Here is a 17,313-nt window from a genome sequence, read left to right as displayed (position 1 = left end):
CCACCTACTGCAAAGATAATGCTATGTCTGGAAAACATAAACACAACAGAGAACCATGGGAATAGAGAAAATGCCTTGAAAAAGGGCTTATACTTTAGAGGAAGGAACCTGTGATAGCTGCTGACTGCTAGACATCTAGCAAATTATGATGATGATGATGATGATGATGATGATGATGATGTTAGTGCAGCCAAAACCGAGGAATAAGCAAGCTACCACACAGCGAAGTTTGAAATCCTCTTTGTCTCTCCTGTCACCTTTTCCAGTCAAGCCTGGCCTAGAAAAGCATTGCTTAAGCACAACTTTATCAAGGAGGTCACAACTCCTAAACCTTTTTAAGTATCACTGTTTTGAGAGAAGAATACCATGGGACTCCAGCAAAAGAAAACATTAGCTTTGATAGGCAGGGACTGAGCTTCCTCTTGATTTTGGTGACCTCCCGTCACCTTTTCTTCTACTGTTCAGCTGAAAAAGCCTGCCAAGACAGCCTTTATTTTAATTTTCACGAGTTCAAAAAGTAATTTTAAAGTTCACATTGTTTCTATCAGATCTGACTACAGGCCACTCTGTGGGCAAACTGAGATGTTTCTAACGTTTTTTTCAGCACTAGTTTCCTATAAAGGTATTCAAAAGTATTGTACCTTTCTCTTATCACTTGAAATTCTTATAATCCCAGTAAAGTGCTTTACGTCTCAAACTGCTTTCACAGCCTCTCTTATACCTTGGCAGCTACTGCTGAAAATCCACCCTGTAGTCAAGGCCTCGTCTCCTGCTGCTAATTAGAGACTGGCATTTCACAAGGACAAAACATTCATTGCCCACCACCGAGTAATCCCTCAAATATTTATGTTCTGCTACTATTTCTAGCAGAATCATCTATAACTGCAGCTCTCCTTTCCCAGGATCCCAATAAACTGCATGGAATTACTGTACAAATGTACAAGACTCACTTCATTAAGAGCAAGAAGATATTATATCAGTGTCTATTCAAGGACTTTAAAAGACCAACACTATACGCAGGCTTAAAGAAAAAAGGACTTGCAGATAACTTTAGAAGCTTCCAAAATTACTTTTTAATGCATAGAGAAGCTTACACCTGACATAACAAAGATGAAATTAAAAGTGTAACTTCATTAGGACAGGCCATAAGTATCCTGTCTCCAGCAAGACCAAGCCCAGATACATAGGGAAAGAATAAAATAGGGCAACTGCAGAACATGCTTGAATGCTTATACTTACCTGGCCACTGGCAGATGCATTTGCACCTATTTAGTGTGTTTTACAAAGTCTTAATTGGGAGATTCTGGCTCTCAAGTTTTTCATTGACAAACATTATTTCATTAACATAGGAGCTGTTTAGAAAACTTCAATGGTTTCACAATTTGATATTTTTCATTGTCAGATACTATCATACACTCTGCTTGCCCTATGTAAGAGTTAACAAAAGATGGAAGAATTTGTCAACAAGAACTTAAAGAAAACGACCATAAAAATAGGTTTCTTGGGATGAGCCTAAATTTTAAACACCTGCAAATACATTAAAGAAGGCAAAGCATATTGCAGAGAAACAATCAAAAATCCCTACAGGAAGAGTATTACTCAAGAAGGGGCAAAGCATTTAACAAATAAGTAGATGTTCCCATAAGATATTTACCTCAGCAGTAACAGAAAAAAAAGTTAATTAAACTGCTTGAGGGTAGGCAAGTCTGAAACTAAGAGAGGCACTAAAATCACTGGTTTGCTCTGCAATATTCAACAAAAGTTATTGACTTATGGAGAAAAATGTATTGGGTTTTTACTCATTTGCTAGTTGATGAAGGATGCACATTTTCAGCTTGGTTACTCTGCCTCCACAAAGTATTAATAGAATGACTGACCAAATTTAGGCCATAGCAATCATGGCAAAGTTCAAGCTATATATGCAGTCTCCTGCTATGTAACAGCCTTCCTGAAATAAACAGGCCTTACCAGGGACAGACAAGTTAAGACTGAGCTCCAGTCCCACCCTCTGCCACAAACTCTGGTGCTAGTCATAATTAAAACTTTTCTACCATCTTTGGCTGTGATCCTCAATTTAGTATTCAGGTGCCCTCTAGGAAGATGCATTTCACAGGAAGCTCAAGGTGTCTGTGCAAAAGCCCACATTGCTATTTTTCCTCCCTAAGTACACACATTATTTCCTCTATACCTTGAGAATAAATTCTTTCATTTGCGAAAAATACCTATGGACACCTTTAAACAAAAGTCCTTAGCAGTTCCCTCAAGTTACTGCTGTCATCGCTACGCTTTTTATTTGAAACAGACTCTGTTAAATTTCACAAATAAAAATTTACTGTTTGGGTGGTAATTGTGCATGTCAGGAATGGCTGGCTACCAAAGATTTTTCCAGTTAGCTGCCTTTCCATCCAAAAAAAAAATATTCTTACTGATTTTCTAAACATTTTATTGTGACTACCCAAATTCAGAAATTTTTTTTTTTGAATAACACTGAAACACTTCGCTTCATAATATCTTTGTTTAGAACAAAGGCTGCTGGTATAAAATTATACTTGAAATACTGCCATTTTGACTAAAGTTTGTTTTTACGTTATTGGGAGATCTGAAGTTTCCCAGGATTCTATATTATGAAGGTTTCATGTTTGCTGGAAATACCCTAGTCATAAACATTTGCCAAGATGCACCGGTACATTTATGAACTGCCTCATTACAAGGAGCTGTAATGAAGTGGGTCTCCTCTGTATCTGTAAAGAAATGAAAGGAAGTCAGATGATAAATAAGTTGATCAGTTCAGCATTCTGATGATGCAGAAGATCAGTAGAAAACTCCAATTTAAATTCACTAACCGAACCGAAGAGTGTCCCGTCCTTCACGTTGTATAATGTATTAGAAGTTGAAAGACCAACTTCTGCTGACACCAGTTTCCACCACCCATCTCCGTACCTCAGGTATGCTGCCTTCCTTCTCAATGGACTAATTTTTTAGACTCAGCAGCAGTATCACGGGTGTTTGATAGACTTGTAAACAAGACCTGCTCCAAGTAAAAAAACTTGGGTTCATTTCCAGGTTCTGGAGAACACTACCTTAAGAAGCCTACCTCTGGTCACCACAGGGCTGAACACTTCCCACTTCATCCTCTACAATTCAGCATGATTAGTAGTGGGCAAACAGCACAGAGAATTGTATTCAAGTATTCAAGTAGGAGACATGAGAACTTTCCCATTCAATCACAGCCACAGGAATGGAAGAAAAAGTACAGTCACTAGAGTCAGGTTAAACAACAGTGTGGCTGGTTTTTAGTAGGGACTCAGTTAAGTATGAGTACCCATGTCATCCAGGAAACAACAACCTCTTTTTACTCCTCAAAATTCAAGTGTCTGTTTCAAGGCAAAGAAGCCAAGTAGTTTGAGTACAAAGGACAGCATATTTTTAGACATTACAAAAAAATTAGTGCTTCAGTTAACCAGTTATTTTTGTGCACCTACAAGCAATTTCAGTATGTCTGTAATATTTTCATATCAGTGGTTCTTCCCAGAAAGACTGTGGATAGCACTGAACCACCAGCCCTAAAAAGGACTCTTTTTCATAGTAAAAGACCAGCCAGGGGTTTTCCAGAAAAAAAAAAGGCAGAAGTTATATGATTTGAGCAAAGCTTCATTGAGAAATATTAATAAAGACTTTTATCTCAAAGGAAATACAGATGAAATGGAGTTCTACTCAGGAGTCTCTAATTATTTTTAATTTTATTTTTTTAAACAGGCTTAAAATAGGCAAATGAAGAAAAAGTACGTGGATATTATAAATAACGTAAGTCAGATAAGCTTACACAGTAACACCACAAAAACACCAGGGGGAAAGAATGCAGTACTAACAGCAACTATAGGCAATCATCAAGCAATTAAACTTGCCTAATTCTAGGCAAAAATATTCATCCATCAAGTGTACAACTGCAACTGACAAAAGGATTCTAGTTGGGTACAACACAACCTATCAATACGGTTGCTTTTCAGAAGAGAGATCATCACCTCAACTGTGTGCACATGAGGTTCCTCATTTTGCTTACAGTTAAAAATAAATACAGTGCTCTTGAACAGAGGCCTCAACACCACCAACAATTTCTTAGAAAACGCTCCTGTGAGGTAGGTTTATCATCCCCAAAAGAGATTTTCTCAGAGACTCACAGCTACTTAGTGTCAGAGCCAGAACATGTCCCCTGACTCTGTACCAAACCTTTTCCACTAGGCAATGTTCTTTCTCTATTGCATTCAAAAAAGTTATTTTAAGACAATATATACGTTTAATATTACAATATAGCATTTCATAATAAAACAAATTAAACAAGAATACAGTGTAGCTCATCTTTGAGGTACCCTTCCTCTCCTCTTCCCTCCTCTTCTGCCTGGAGATAACCAAAATAATTATGTGCTAATGAAGTTTTTAAAAATATGAACTGTAGGAGTAGATATGCAAGAGACTGGAAGTATTACGTGTCTATTCATAAAGAACATTTCTGGTATTTCTCTAGTGCCAATCACGTTTTACTTTAAGATGGTAAGCAGTTGCAGGGCTTCATTTTTGCAAGTTAGGGTCAATAACTCCAGTCAATCTCTAATTACTGCAGATACCTTTCCCAAGCTTAGTGCAACAGGATCTAAAACCACTTGCCCCCGCAAAGACTCTTAAAACACTTTTGTAGCTACAGATTCAGCTCCCATATCCACTAAGTGAGAGTCTTGATTAAGACAAACACATGTGATCTCAGGTTTTAACAAGTCTCCGTTTTCAAGTTTGACAACGAAGTGACTAACTCCAGTATTGGGACTGACAGAAGACAACTGAGACATCATTAAATTTGTTGGTAAAGTACAATTGAGATCTGAAACAAAATAACCGATCCAGCTCCTCAGGTAGGCTCCATGACTCACCACTAATACATTACCATTTAATATATTAGAAGCTCCACTGTTACCAGGGCTAAGTTCTATTTCACTGCAGTGGTTTGTCCAAGGGAAAACAAACTGTTCTTCACACAATCCCAAGCTTCTGCTTGCCGCACTGTCTTGCTCTTTCTGCTCCAATTCAACGGCTAGCTGACACAGAAATTAAAAAAAATCCCTTGCACTTTCTTTTACCTAAGAAGAAAATTCAGAAGAATACATCATGAAAAACGCGAGATGTCAGCTTTCAAAACTCTGAGAGAGAACTACTTCAGTTAAGAAATAAACATTTATCATAGACAAGTCTCAGAAATCAATGGTAAGCTACTGAATGCTGTAAAAATTCCTCTGCCCTCCAAAGCCAAGGCTGAGAGTAATTGCCACTATCCTTCTGCAAACCAGAGCTTCATGAGGACTCAACATCAGAATCAACAATAACAACTTAGTTCCAAAGAGATTCTATGAGGTCAAATAGTGTTTTTAGCTTAGAAAATAACTACCTGTGGCTAGGCTAAGCTCTCAATAAGCTGTTTCTAAGTACGCAAGAGCACACTGATAAAATGGCCTAGAAACCAGGGCACAAATAAATAAATACCATACTTCATCCAGCGTTTCTCCTCCAGAAGGCGTGAATGAAGGACACTGCTCTCCAGCAGCCTTTGCCATAGCCTTGAGGTCAGTCAGAGGCCTTCCTTCTGCAACACCATATTTCTGTAACAGGCAAGATACAAAGAGCAGGTTTAGCAAGGTACATCAAGTCTCCAGGATCACTTCCAGTGCAAACATATCTTAACAGATTTGTTTCCTTGGATCCTCAAGCATAACATGCAAGCTTAGCTACATTTTAGCCCAATACAGGAGTAAATATATGTGTGTGCATGTATTTATATGTACGTATATATACATGCATATGTGTATGTATATATACATATATATATGCTGGGTAGAGAAATACATTAAGAGCAGTGTTGCATTTAAAGTACAAACAAATATCACCATCAGACTGGTCTTTGCCTTGAGGTTTTTTCCCTACATCCTTGACACTCACTTCTAGCCTTCAAAATTCAAATGTGCCTGTAACTGAGGTGACATTGCCAACACGTCTATATATAGCTGTTCACGAGATAAACTTCCCTTACTTTCCATTTGCAGAAAGAGAACAGGGAACTATTTTTCACAAGTAAGAAACACATACTTCCTCTATAGACCTCTAAAATCTCCACAACAGAGGAGGAGTCCATTTTAAAAATGGATTTTCTGAAAAAGGAAACAACCAAAACCAAACCCACCAAAACCCACAAGTGGTCTACCTATTGAAAATAAACAATAAAGCCTTCTCCCATCTTTTCTGGGACATGCATTAGCACTTCGGAAAGTGGTTTCAGAAAAAAAGGAAAGCAAAAAGATCTTATAAATGACATGCTTATTCCTGAGACCTCCAAATGGAAGGCACACATCCAAGAAATGGTAGTAAGAACTGATATATACCAGCTGGTTATTCTGGATTACTAGAACTCCTATTATAAAACAACGTATTTTACAAGATAGGTATAAATGGATATGCATTACCAGTTTTGACCTTGAAGATCTTTCCAAGGCACATCTCTACCAATTGTAAAACAGATCAATACTTCTCCCTCCAAAGACTAATACTTCACTATCACTAACAGATGAAAAATATATTCAAACGGAATGCTTTGGCCTATTCTTGGAACAGGGAAAATGCTGCAGCTACAATGAGCATTGTGAGAAACTAAGAGCTAAGGCTGTACTGTCAAACATTACACACGTTCCAGAAATCCAAGTGTTCATGAGCAGGATACAGACACACTCATTACTGAGGCTTTTTTGACTTCTATCTTCCCATCCACTTGCTGTGGATATGCAATTAGCTGCCATAATAACTAATTTATTACAGTCTTCAGAGTTTAAATGTAACATTTACTTCAGCTTCTTGATCCCTTTCTCTAAAGCATAATATTGGCAATTTAAGAACACTAAGACAGACGTGACAAAATAAGTGCTCTGAAGCTGCTGAAAATGAAATCCTAATTTAAAGATTTTTCCAGACTTCTCTCATGAAAGCAAGGTATGAGAGGCTAAAACTTTCTTCAAATGGAGTCAATGACATATGCTCTTTGAAAGGACTTTGCTTATTTTCACACAAGTCAAACCTAATTCCAGTTATCCATAGTAGTGACTTACAATCTCTGGCCTGCAGACACTGCGCTGGCATTTCTATACATCCATACAAACACCGTGAAAGGGAAGGGGAGAATTAAGATTGTCTCTAAAATTCTATATCTGTCATTTTTTAAAACATCGGGGGATAAAGCAACTGAAGAAGATTGGTAGGCATTTAACTTGCCGATTTCAGGAAAAGAACTGCAATTTCTGACAGAAAGAGTTGATCCAAATAAGAAATGCCACAAACACATTCTGCTCCTTAAACACTTACTTGCCTGCTGGCAATATGCCATACCACTTTCGGTTTCATAGCGTCTCCTTATTTAAAATTCAGCAGACAATCTCAGTGCAACATCTGACGAGAGATTCACACTAGCAGAAATGACCAGCATCTGAGTTTATTCTGATCAAAACATACTTTAAAACAGACAGGAGGTACAGTGATGCCTGTTATCTGACAGAGGCACTAATCAGGAAAGAAAATTGTCCCACGGGCAGCAGAAAGTTTTCTAGAAGCCTTTGTGCAAACGAAAAGGTATAAGCAGCTGAAAAGCCAACACTGAGTTGCACCATCAGGCTACAGAAGGTAGGCAGAGAAAGTGTCTTTAGTTCTTTATATATGGGGTTAGAAAACAGAACCAAGCTCTTTACTACATGCAATATACTTACCATACAGGTAAATCTGACCATACTTAACCCATTAAGAGCATCACAGGTACAGCATTAATCACTAAGTTTTGTGCTTGCTTCACAATTCTGCAAACAATTTGTAGCACCCAACATGAAGTGCTCCATTTTCAGTGATTTAAAACATACCAGTTAGAGCTCTCCACTATTAAATCTACCATTTAATAAGCCAAGATGTCCATCAGTTGCAAGTTACATTTTTTAATTTTTCAATGCTCAATATTAAAAACAAACTCTTTTGGCACTTACTCTCTCTCGAAGTCTTGCATCATACTTGATTTCCAAATCTTTGCAGAACTTATTTTTTCCTAGAATTGCAGCAGCAGTCTAAAAAGTGAATAGACAGTGCATCAATGAACTGTTTTCTCGTGGGATAGCTAGATCATCTTACAAGACAACAGCCAATGTGAATTATGTTAGTAGCACCCAACAACCCAAATAAACAAGTTTTTTAGCTAGTAGTGTCTGTCAGAATTCGATACGTGGCCTACCTCAAGCCATAAAAGGCAGAAAAGCTGCAATCTTCTGAAAGTTCTTTCACAATTATAAGTCCAGGACAGTTAAAGATGCTTAGCAACCATGAAAGGTAAGCAGAAAGATGCACAGCAACAGCAGAATTAACCAGAATAAAAGCAGAATCTTCTCTTGAGTATACTGCTCACAAAGCAATCACGCCAACACATTCCTTACTTGTAGTATGTAAGTCAGACTAACAAGCAATATGTTCCTAAAAACTGTTCAGTTAAATCAACTGCAAAAACCATAGCATCTAACAAATGAAATTACTTTCTGGCAAGGGGCTACTTAATGCATCTCAGAAATCAAGTACTTTTGAAGCAGTTAAGACACAGAAGGGTGTTTGCTGGCAGCCTACTGAAGCGTCAGCCTCAGTGTTACAAGGGAGAAATGCACTGGATGACACGCTTAGGGTGGGGAGGGGGGAAAATTTGGCTCATTGTAGTCACCTGCCTTTTGATAGCAGGGCCAAGAGACAGTGAAAACCCAAAGGGCTCAGTTTGCCTTTAATAACAGTCTGGGTAGCTTGAATTTTGTGCTACGTGTCTCTTTTCCTTCCAAGGAAGCACATGATTTTAGGGGTGTGAGGACAGCAAGACAACTAACAAAGGCGAAATTCTGATACCACTTTTTCCAAAGTATTGCCTAATACAGGCTCTAATGTGCTGGGTATTACACAGCTGTCTGGCTGCCACAGCCAATAACAGGAACTAAAGAATGCCTAGCCTGCTCCTGTTCTTGTACATGTGAAGGCTGCACTGGATTTGCACACAGTTTTGACTAGCAACACCAGCTTGAAGTCCTGTGCAAACATCCACATCCACTCAAAACAACATCCAAAGAACTCATTTTAAAAAGGCTTTTTGGATTCCGGAAAATAATAAGCTGCCTTGCTGTTTAACAAGATTTTATGACTGGTTTAATGTTTCGCTCAGGAAAGGCTTTTATGTTTCAAATTTAAATGTCAAAATTCAGATAAATAAGTTGTCTTGAATATTAGTAGCATGGTTTATTGTATGATTATAACCTGAAATCTCTCCAGGTCTGATGTCTTGTTCAGTACATAGCATAGACAACGTTCACTACCTCTGCACTAACTGATGGTGAGAACTGCAAATACAAACGAAGCTTCATTTACTGTGCTGAAATCAGAATCTGCACTGAAGCAGCAGCTAACTTCCTCACACCTTTCCAACACCACCCATTATTAGGATACCAGCACACTTCAGAAACATTACTACTTTATACGTGGAAAAGACTCCAGAGAATTTTTTTTTCCTTATTCTTCTTGGGACTTAGCCTGTCCCAGTCCTGAACCTACCTTCACTATTGCAGAGTTCTTGTCTCAACAGCATGAGCATCTTGCAGTAGGCCCCATATTGCCCTGCAGACTTTAACGCTGTGCTCTGTTAAGCTTCCGAATCTTACAGAGTTACACTCTGTTCACACGACATCCCAGCCTGCCCAATTAGCGGTTTTTTAATTTTCGCGTTGCATGTCTGCTTGCTCTCTTTTCCACTGCTAGTTCCCGGAGCTAGTCTTTGAACTTCCCTCCTAGGCTTATTCTCTCAAATCAGATTCCCTGCAAATACTCTCTGTGTTCCCTCACTTTGCATCTCTTTTCACTCTCAGAATTCCTGCCCAGCAAGTACAACACCACATACCACCCTGGGTTCCAGTATGTAACCTCGACAACAGCTGATGGAGGAGATATTGCAAGGAAAACTATACTTTACCACCAACAGTTTAAGTATTTTTTTTCCTCTTTTGAAAGGAAATTTGTGCATTCCTCTCATACTTGAGCTATGAAGTGATATCATAGTAAAAAGACACTTCTTCATGTATTTGCAGCTGCCAAAGAAGGGAGTTCCAGCCAAATGGAAACTGCAGCCTTACACATCTTTGGAAGAACTTCCACAGTCTGCATAGCTTGTCAGACAAATGGCAAAACACATTTCACATTTCCTTTATGCAATTGAGGTCTGCCTTCTACATTATGGGAGTGCAAATGCTCTCATGGAAAAGGTCATCTCTAATACAAGGAGAGACGTTACCCACCTCACTGTCAAGCAGCTCAGCATTCAAAACCAATGCCCCTAAGGCAGGCACATAGCACAGGCAGTATTATGAACATTACAAATCGCTATTAATGTTTTAAAATACAATTACCGCCATTCACATACTTAGAGGAAGTGACTTGTCAGTTATAATGCATTTTAAGAACATCTCATCATCGCACTCCTCCTTCCCTGTGCTCCTCCCTCTCTAGTTTGCTTTCCACCTAAGCAGTACTGCTCCAATAGTTTATGTGACTGTGCTGCAAAACTGATCAGCAATATTCATGATTTATGTTTTAAGAAAAAAAGGAGATTTATGGTAGATTTTGTTCATCTGCTTTACAGCAAGGCTTTACAGACATTTGTAGCAGGACAACAAAGCAAAAACCAAGCAGCCACCAAGGCTATCAAGAACGGCTTGGTATTTCTAAACACACGAAGTCTACAAGTCTCCCAGAATCACAGCATCAATAAAAGAAGAAAGAATTAAGGATTAAGATTTAAAAATTAAGGAGACATGATCTTCCCAGAACAGCTGATCCATGCTTTTACCTTTAAAAGTTCCACTTCCCTAATTTTTGGAATACTTTGTAAACTTGCACACAAAACCACATGTAATCCCACTCCGTAATTAACTTTTTTTCCCAATTTAACTTATGAAAGTAGTGTATCAAGGTGAGACGTGAGATATTACGTTTCCACCAAAATCCAACCTCTGCACAATTTTACAGCAAATCTTGATCTTGTCTATACTGCTCTGCTTTCCTCATAAAAACACAGCATACAGCCACAATGCCTAAGATCATACAACAATACCTGAGCTGATTTGTTTTGTTTTCACAAAGAAAAAATTAATTCAATCTGTATTACCTCTAAATCCTTATTGTTCTTTAAGCACAAACACGCACATATAAAATAATGGCAAAACCATAAGAACACCACTGCATGACATCCTGTAAAACAACATGGCCTTCACCGTTTCCTGACTAACCTGTTTTCATTGAAATTTCCTTATTCAGAGAGGCCTCCTGGAATTCCACACAATTCAAACTTTAGTTCTACGTCCTTCAAATAGCTTTTGGCTCTCCTTCACTGTATTATTTTTGCATCATCAATAGCAAATACATGCCAAAATACGAAGCTAACATTTACATTCAGTTGCCTCAAGAAGCACTTGCCTGTTTTGCTCGAAGGAGGTCACTTGAAAAGACATGAGTAAACTTCACATTACTGAGAAATGAACCAGCAGCATCTGCTTGTCTGAAACCAGTTGCAGAGAGGGGCTCATCCACTCCTTGACCTACAAAATAAAAACCCATCAACATTAATACAGTTAAACTTTAGATCACTCAGCAGCTGAGCAAGTATGGCAACTGTAAAGAATCTGCTCAGTCATAGTAAAATGCTTCTGAAAGTAAAGCCAACCATTAGTAAAAGTCACTGTTCCTCTGGTCTTCCCTAAACTCAGTCACAGAAATTGCATGAAAAAACAGAGTACAGGGTAGGAAGACAGAAGGATCAGTATCAACGATATTAACAGTAATGTATATGTATGACAAATTTAAACATAAAACAGAGGCCTACATTTTCTATATTTGAATAGTCATTTTGAATCACTTGTCCTTTTTGAAATGGTCACTGGTTGGCTTCCTGCAAGAGGAATCTCCTTACTCAAACTAAAGGTCTGTAAAACAGATTTGTTGATTATACGTAAGAAAGACAATACAGTTGAGATACTGGTGTTTGTACTAAAATACACATAATGGAAAAACACGCACTTCAGAAGAACTAAGTCCTGACAAATATGAAATGCCTGCTCCTCTCCATTCCTCTACACTGACAACGACTCGAAGATATGAGGCAACAAGAAGGGATTCTGTGTAATGTGCAAAGCAGTACACATCCCTTGCCAAGGACACAGTTTCACAAGAATTTTACAGCTGACATAAACACAATCTGTTGAGGACTATTCCTCTTCCCTACTTCACCTCACACATTGACACTAATGCTCATGCAGTTGTGCAATGAGTATATTAACTGAACGCACCTGAAAAAGCAACAACCCTTTCAAAAACTGTGTTCAGCCAGAGCAGTCTGTGAAACTAACTGGCCATAGAGCTCTAGGACAGCATTAAGAGAACCAGCACTTTGCCAATCCAACTGAAATGAAACAGGTGTGCTCCTGTCACGACTCAAGGAGGCTCTGGGAGAACCAAGAACTGTGGCAGAGGGACAAACCTGTAACAAATTGCAATGTCCACATTTGTATTGCCTATTTTGCTTTTGTGGGAAGTCAGCGCAGAGAGAGTGCAATTCTCATCAGATCCAGAACGATGACAAGAACAATTTTCACCAAGCAAATGCACAATCATCTCTATGCTTCCAATAGCAAAAGACAGGACATCAGAAGTCCAGAACTTTTTGAGCACCCTGTCTGTTAATTCAGCCATGTGAGAGCCTGTATCCCACCATTCTGGTACAGTTCTTGCACCTCTCAAAAGATAAGGTGCACATGCTTCCACGAGAGTTTGCAATGATTGCTTAATGCACAGAAAGGAGCCTAGAAGGGCACAAAATAACTAGCCACATGTCATCTACCAGAGCAGAGCTACAAATTTAAAAGACATCACTGGCACTCCTAAGAACATGAACTATGGGAGTATTGCCATGTTGCAAGAACTCGATATTAAAGTGACAAAATAGGTGGTAAAAACTGGAAGCAAAATTCTTCCTTACAGCACCCAGCACTGTATACAGCTATTTGTTCAGAATAGAACCCCACTAGGTTCCTTATAGTGGTGAGCCTTGGTTTTGCTACAACAGACATCCAAGTAGCTCAGTGGGTTTAATTCTGGACGTACATGTGAGTAGTCAATAAGGAGAAGTCTGGTTTTAAGTGTTTTGTCTACAGATCACCTCCCTACAAACAGCTGGGACTGAACAATTCCACCATTTAAACAACCTTTACTTTTCATATTTCCTCGCTCTGCTGTAGGCTTTTTTTTTTTTTGCAAGTGACAGAGTACCTTCTTAAGACAACAGCCTCCTTCACAACATGACCTTTGTACATGCTTCTGCAGCTCCTTACCAACTCCATTATACAAACATGCACTTGGCTGCTTCTTCACCAGAGCTGCAGCTCTCGCTTCTCATCCAAGTCCTGGGAACTCTTTTCCCAGGCTTGATACTAGTCCGATGTAATACAGAACTATGGGACACTCTGGCATCCTTAGTAACGGGTGCTGCTATTACTTTATTTGACTACAGGTAACCTTTTCTTTTTTCCCCATTTAAAAATCGAAACTATTTGAATACTCCTGTTGAGTATTAGAACACATCACTATTTGTTGATAGTCTGTGGAGACCGACTTAGAATCTTTATAATTCTCTGCTGCTATCAAGCTAATGTGCTGGCTTACAGAGTCCTTACGATTTACAATATTATTCCACAATATTAACATTTTATCTGTTGGTCAGAGGATTCCTCATTGTGTAGAGAAGAAATACTTTCTGTCTGTAACAAACTAGTGGAATAACTAGTACTAACCTTGCAGTATCTTGTCTTCATTGTATCTTGTTTCTCCGGTGAAAGAGATTATCAACAAAAAAATTCTTAACATCCAACGGTTTTTAGTGAACTTTCAAACCAATTATTAAATTACACACCCACAGGAGACAGGAAAGTGTGAAAATTAAAAGAAAGGAGATAAAGTACAGCACAGCCTATTTTCAAAAAGGTGTATTTGAAGACTTTACAATGAATCAAAAACATTTTCAAGTAGTCAGCTCCAATCATGCATTCAGTACTTGTATTAAGACAAATCTACGTGGAATAAAAGGAAGGGACTTAAATTTATCATAAATACTTCATAATTAATCTATTATAATGATGCCTCCGTGCTGGAGAGAGGGAAGATGCAGAAAGACTCTGAAGTCCTCCTATGAAAGCACGTAGCAGCCAGCCAGATCTTGTGCTTTAAAGGAAAGACAGTTCAAGAGATTATCGAAGACGACAGCAGAGCAAGTTGCACACCTTGAAGTAACATAGAATTAAGAAGCCAGAGCTGCTGAAAAATACTAGAATGACCATTAGGATATTCTAATTCCTGAAGAAATCATCTTGAGAACTAAAACTGACAGTGTTTCAAGATTAGAGTGACTAAATACATGTGCAAATTTATTCTGGGGGAAGAATGTAACCACTAAACTTGACAGAAATAAAGTTAAGCCTGCTGACTTTGTCGAGACCCAAGTAAAATATCACGTGCTTAAGTTTTTGCAGTATTAAGGCCAAATGCGCTACTCAGTTTTTGTAGAGAGTGCTATCAACACTGATGGGTGGAAGTCCTCAAGATGAGTCCCAAATAGATAACTGATCATGGAGGACCAGTACTTCCAAGATAAAACACTGTATTTTAGCACACGTTAAACTCTTCCCTGCACAGCAGGCAGTAATTTAATTCTTCAGGCTCACCCTATTTCCTGACAGCTACTTCCATCCTCCTGAGGGAAACACAGCAGATGAATGAAGTCCATCCCTCTGGGCGAAGAGCAGAACGTGCAGTTTTCCAACTGTGCTCAGTAGTGCTCAGAAAGCACAGCACATGCAAGCGCAGTCTAATGAATGAACTCCCATCCATTTGCTGGCGAATGAACTGGGATTTTTCTGAACAGTCTGCAGGAGTCCCACCTGATTTCAAGTTCAACAAATTGTTTCAGGTTCACATGTTTTCTAGCTGATACAAAAATAAGGCTGCAACTAGAACACCACATCGGCAGGTCCAGAGCTTTAAGTGAAGTCAAGAGTAACTCTTAATAGGAGGAAAGCCAGAAAAAAAATTAAAAAAAAAAAGGTCACTGCTTCAGTTACAACAGCCAAATATTAAACTGCATTATGCCAAAAGATGAATAAAAGTCTGGTTTTCACAAAAATTAAACAATTCACTGCTGTCAATTGCAGGATGTGAGACCTACTTAGTCAGGTTAACCACAAGTCTTTGCCAATACCCACTGCAGCTTGAAAGGAAAAGTGACCTTAACTATTCTGAACAAGCCACAAATACCAGCCTTTAACACTTCGAATCACAAGATGGTTTGGGCTGGAAAAAGATCATACAGTTCCAACCCTCCTGCCACGGGCAGGGACCCCTCCCACCAGACCAGGCTGCTCAAGGCCCCATCCAACTTGGCCTCGAACACCTCCAGGGATGGGGCAAACCACGACTTCCTTGGTCAACCTGGGCCACTCCCTCCTCACCCTCACTGCGAAGAATTTCTTCCTATTGTCTAATCTGAATCTTCACCTCTCCAATTCAAAGCCCTTCCCCCTCATCCTAGCACTCCATGACCGTGTAAAAAGTCCCTCCCCAGCTCTCCTGTAGACTCTTCAAGTACTGGGAGGCTGCTCTGAGGTCTCCCCGGAGCCTTCTCCAGGCTGAACAACCCCAGCTCTCTCAGCCTGTTCTTAAGAGCAGAGGGGCTCCGTTCCTCCTATTCACTTCCCAGCAGAAATGCCAGACCGCCCTTCCCAAACGAATTCCTCGCCCCACCGAAAAACTCTTGGCAAAAGAAAAGGTGTTACGACCGGGTACGGACGAGCCCGCGAACAGCGCACACTAACAGGATACGTAACCCTCCCACTGGCACCGCCCGCACCGGCCCGGCCGCGGGACCGCTCGGGCAGCGCTCATGCCCCGACGCGGAGCCAGGGAGCTCCGGGGGATTAGGTGCGGGTGCCTGCCTGCGCCTGTGGAAGGGGTGGCGCCGCGGTACTCACTGCCGGACGACGGTTACCCCGGAGCGAACCATGACGCAGCCGCGCCGCCTCCGACCGCACTGCGGCGCCCTCCCGTGACATGTGGCGTGACGTCACCGCCCCGCGTCCTGCTGGGCGTTCAGCACAAGAACCTCAGGGAACTGCTACGACGAAATGCTAGCTCTGGTTAGTCTTCTCTGGAAGCGTTGTCACTGCAAGGTGGAAAGGATGACTAACAGAACGTTTGAGTATAGGGTACTGAAATGTGACTTAACTGCACCTAATAACAGGATTTTGGAAAAGAGAGTATCTCCCACAGGGAAGATGCTAGCATGGAATGCTGCTGCTTCTGAATGTCTACTCTTAGAGCGCTTTCACTGCAAAGCAAGACTTGTAGAACTTTCAGTCTCGGCTTGTGAACTATAATATCAGAATGGCTATTAAAATGTCACTTCAAAATTCCAGACAATTCAGCACAAGTACCGCAGGGAAGCTACTACCATCAAATGCTGGCTTTTGATACAGTCTTCTCAGGAAGCGCTTTCACTGCAAGCTGCATAAGCACGACTAACAGACCATTTTAGTCTAGGGTACTGAATTGTGACTTAACTGCGCCTAATAACCCGACGTTGGAAAAGAGAGTATCTCCCGCAGGGAAGATGCTAGCAGGGAATGCTGCTGCTTCAGAATGTCTTCTCTTAGAGCGCTTTCAGTGCAAAGCAAGACTTGTAGAACATTCAGTCTCGGCTTGTGTCCTGAAACAATAGAATGTGTAGTAAAACGTCACTTCAAAATTTCATACCATTCAGCACAAGGACCGCAGGGAAGCTGCTACCATCCAATGCTGGCTCCCATTAGAGTCTACTCAGGAAGCGCTTTCACTGCAAGCTGCATAAGGACGACTAACAGACCGTTTTAGTCTAGGGTACTGAATTGTGACTTAACTGCGCCTAATAACTCGGTTTTGGACAAAAGAGGATCTCCCGCAGGGAGTTGCTAACATGGAATGCTGCTGCTTCTGAATGTCTTCTCTCACAGCGCTTTCAGTGCAAAGCAAGACTTGTAGAACTTTCAGTCTCGACTTGTGTACTGTAACATCAGAATGGCTATTAAAGCATCACTTCAAATTTCAATACCGTTCAGCACAAGTACCGCAGGGAAGCTAATACCAATCAAT

The 17,313-nt window shown here is 40.1% G+C and overlaps 1 pseudogene; it reads right to left on the bottom strand.

Moving 5' to 3' along the window:
* Positions 1–3,722: 3,722 nt before the first annotated feature.
* LOC138723290 (fructose-2,6-bisphosphatase TIGAR-like) lies at positions 3,723–16,238 on the bottom strand (annotated as a pseudogene).
* Between the last annotated feature and the right edge of the window lie 1,075 nt (positions 16,239–17,313).

The sequence above is a fragment of the Phaenicophaeus curvirostris genome, chromosome 8 (genome assembly GCF_032191515.1).
Source record: "Phaenicophaeus curvirostris isolate KB17595 chromosome 8, BPBGC_Pcur_1.0, whole genome shotgun sequence".
NCBI lineage: Eukaryota > Metazoa > Chordata > Aves > Cuculiformes > Cuculidae > Phaenicophaeus > Phaenicophaeus curvirostris.
Note: the sequence above shows the minus strand (reverse complement) of the source record. Positions and strands in the feature narration are given on the sequence as shown.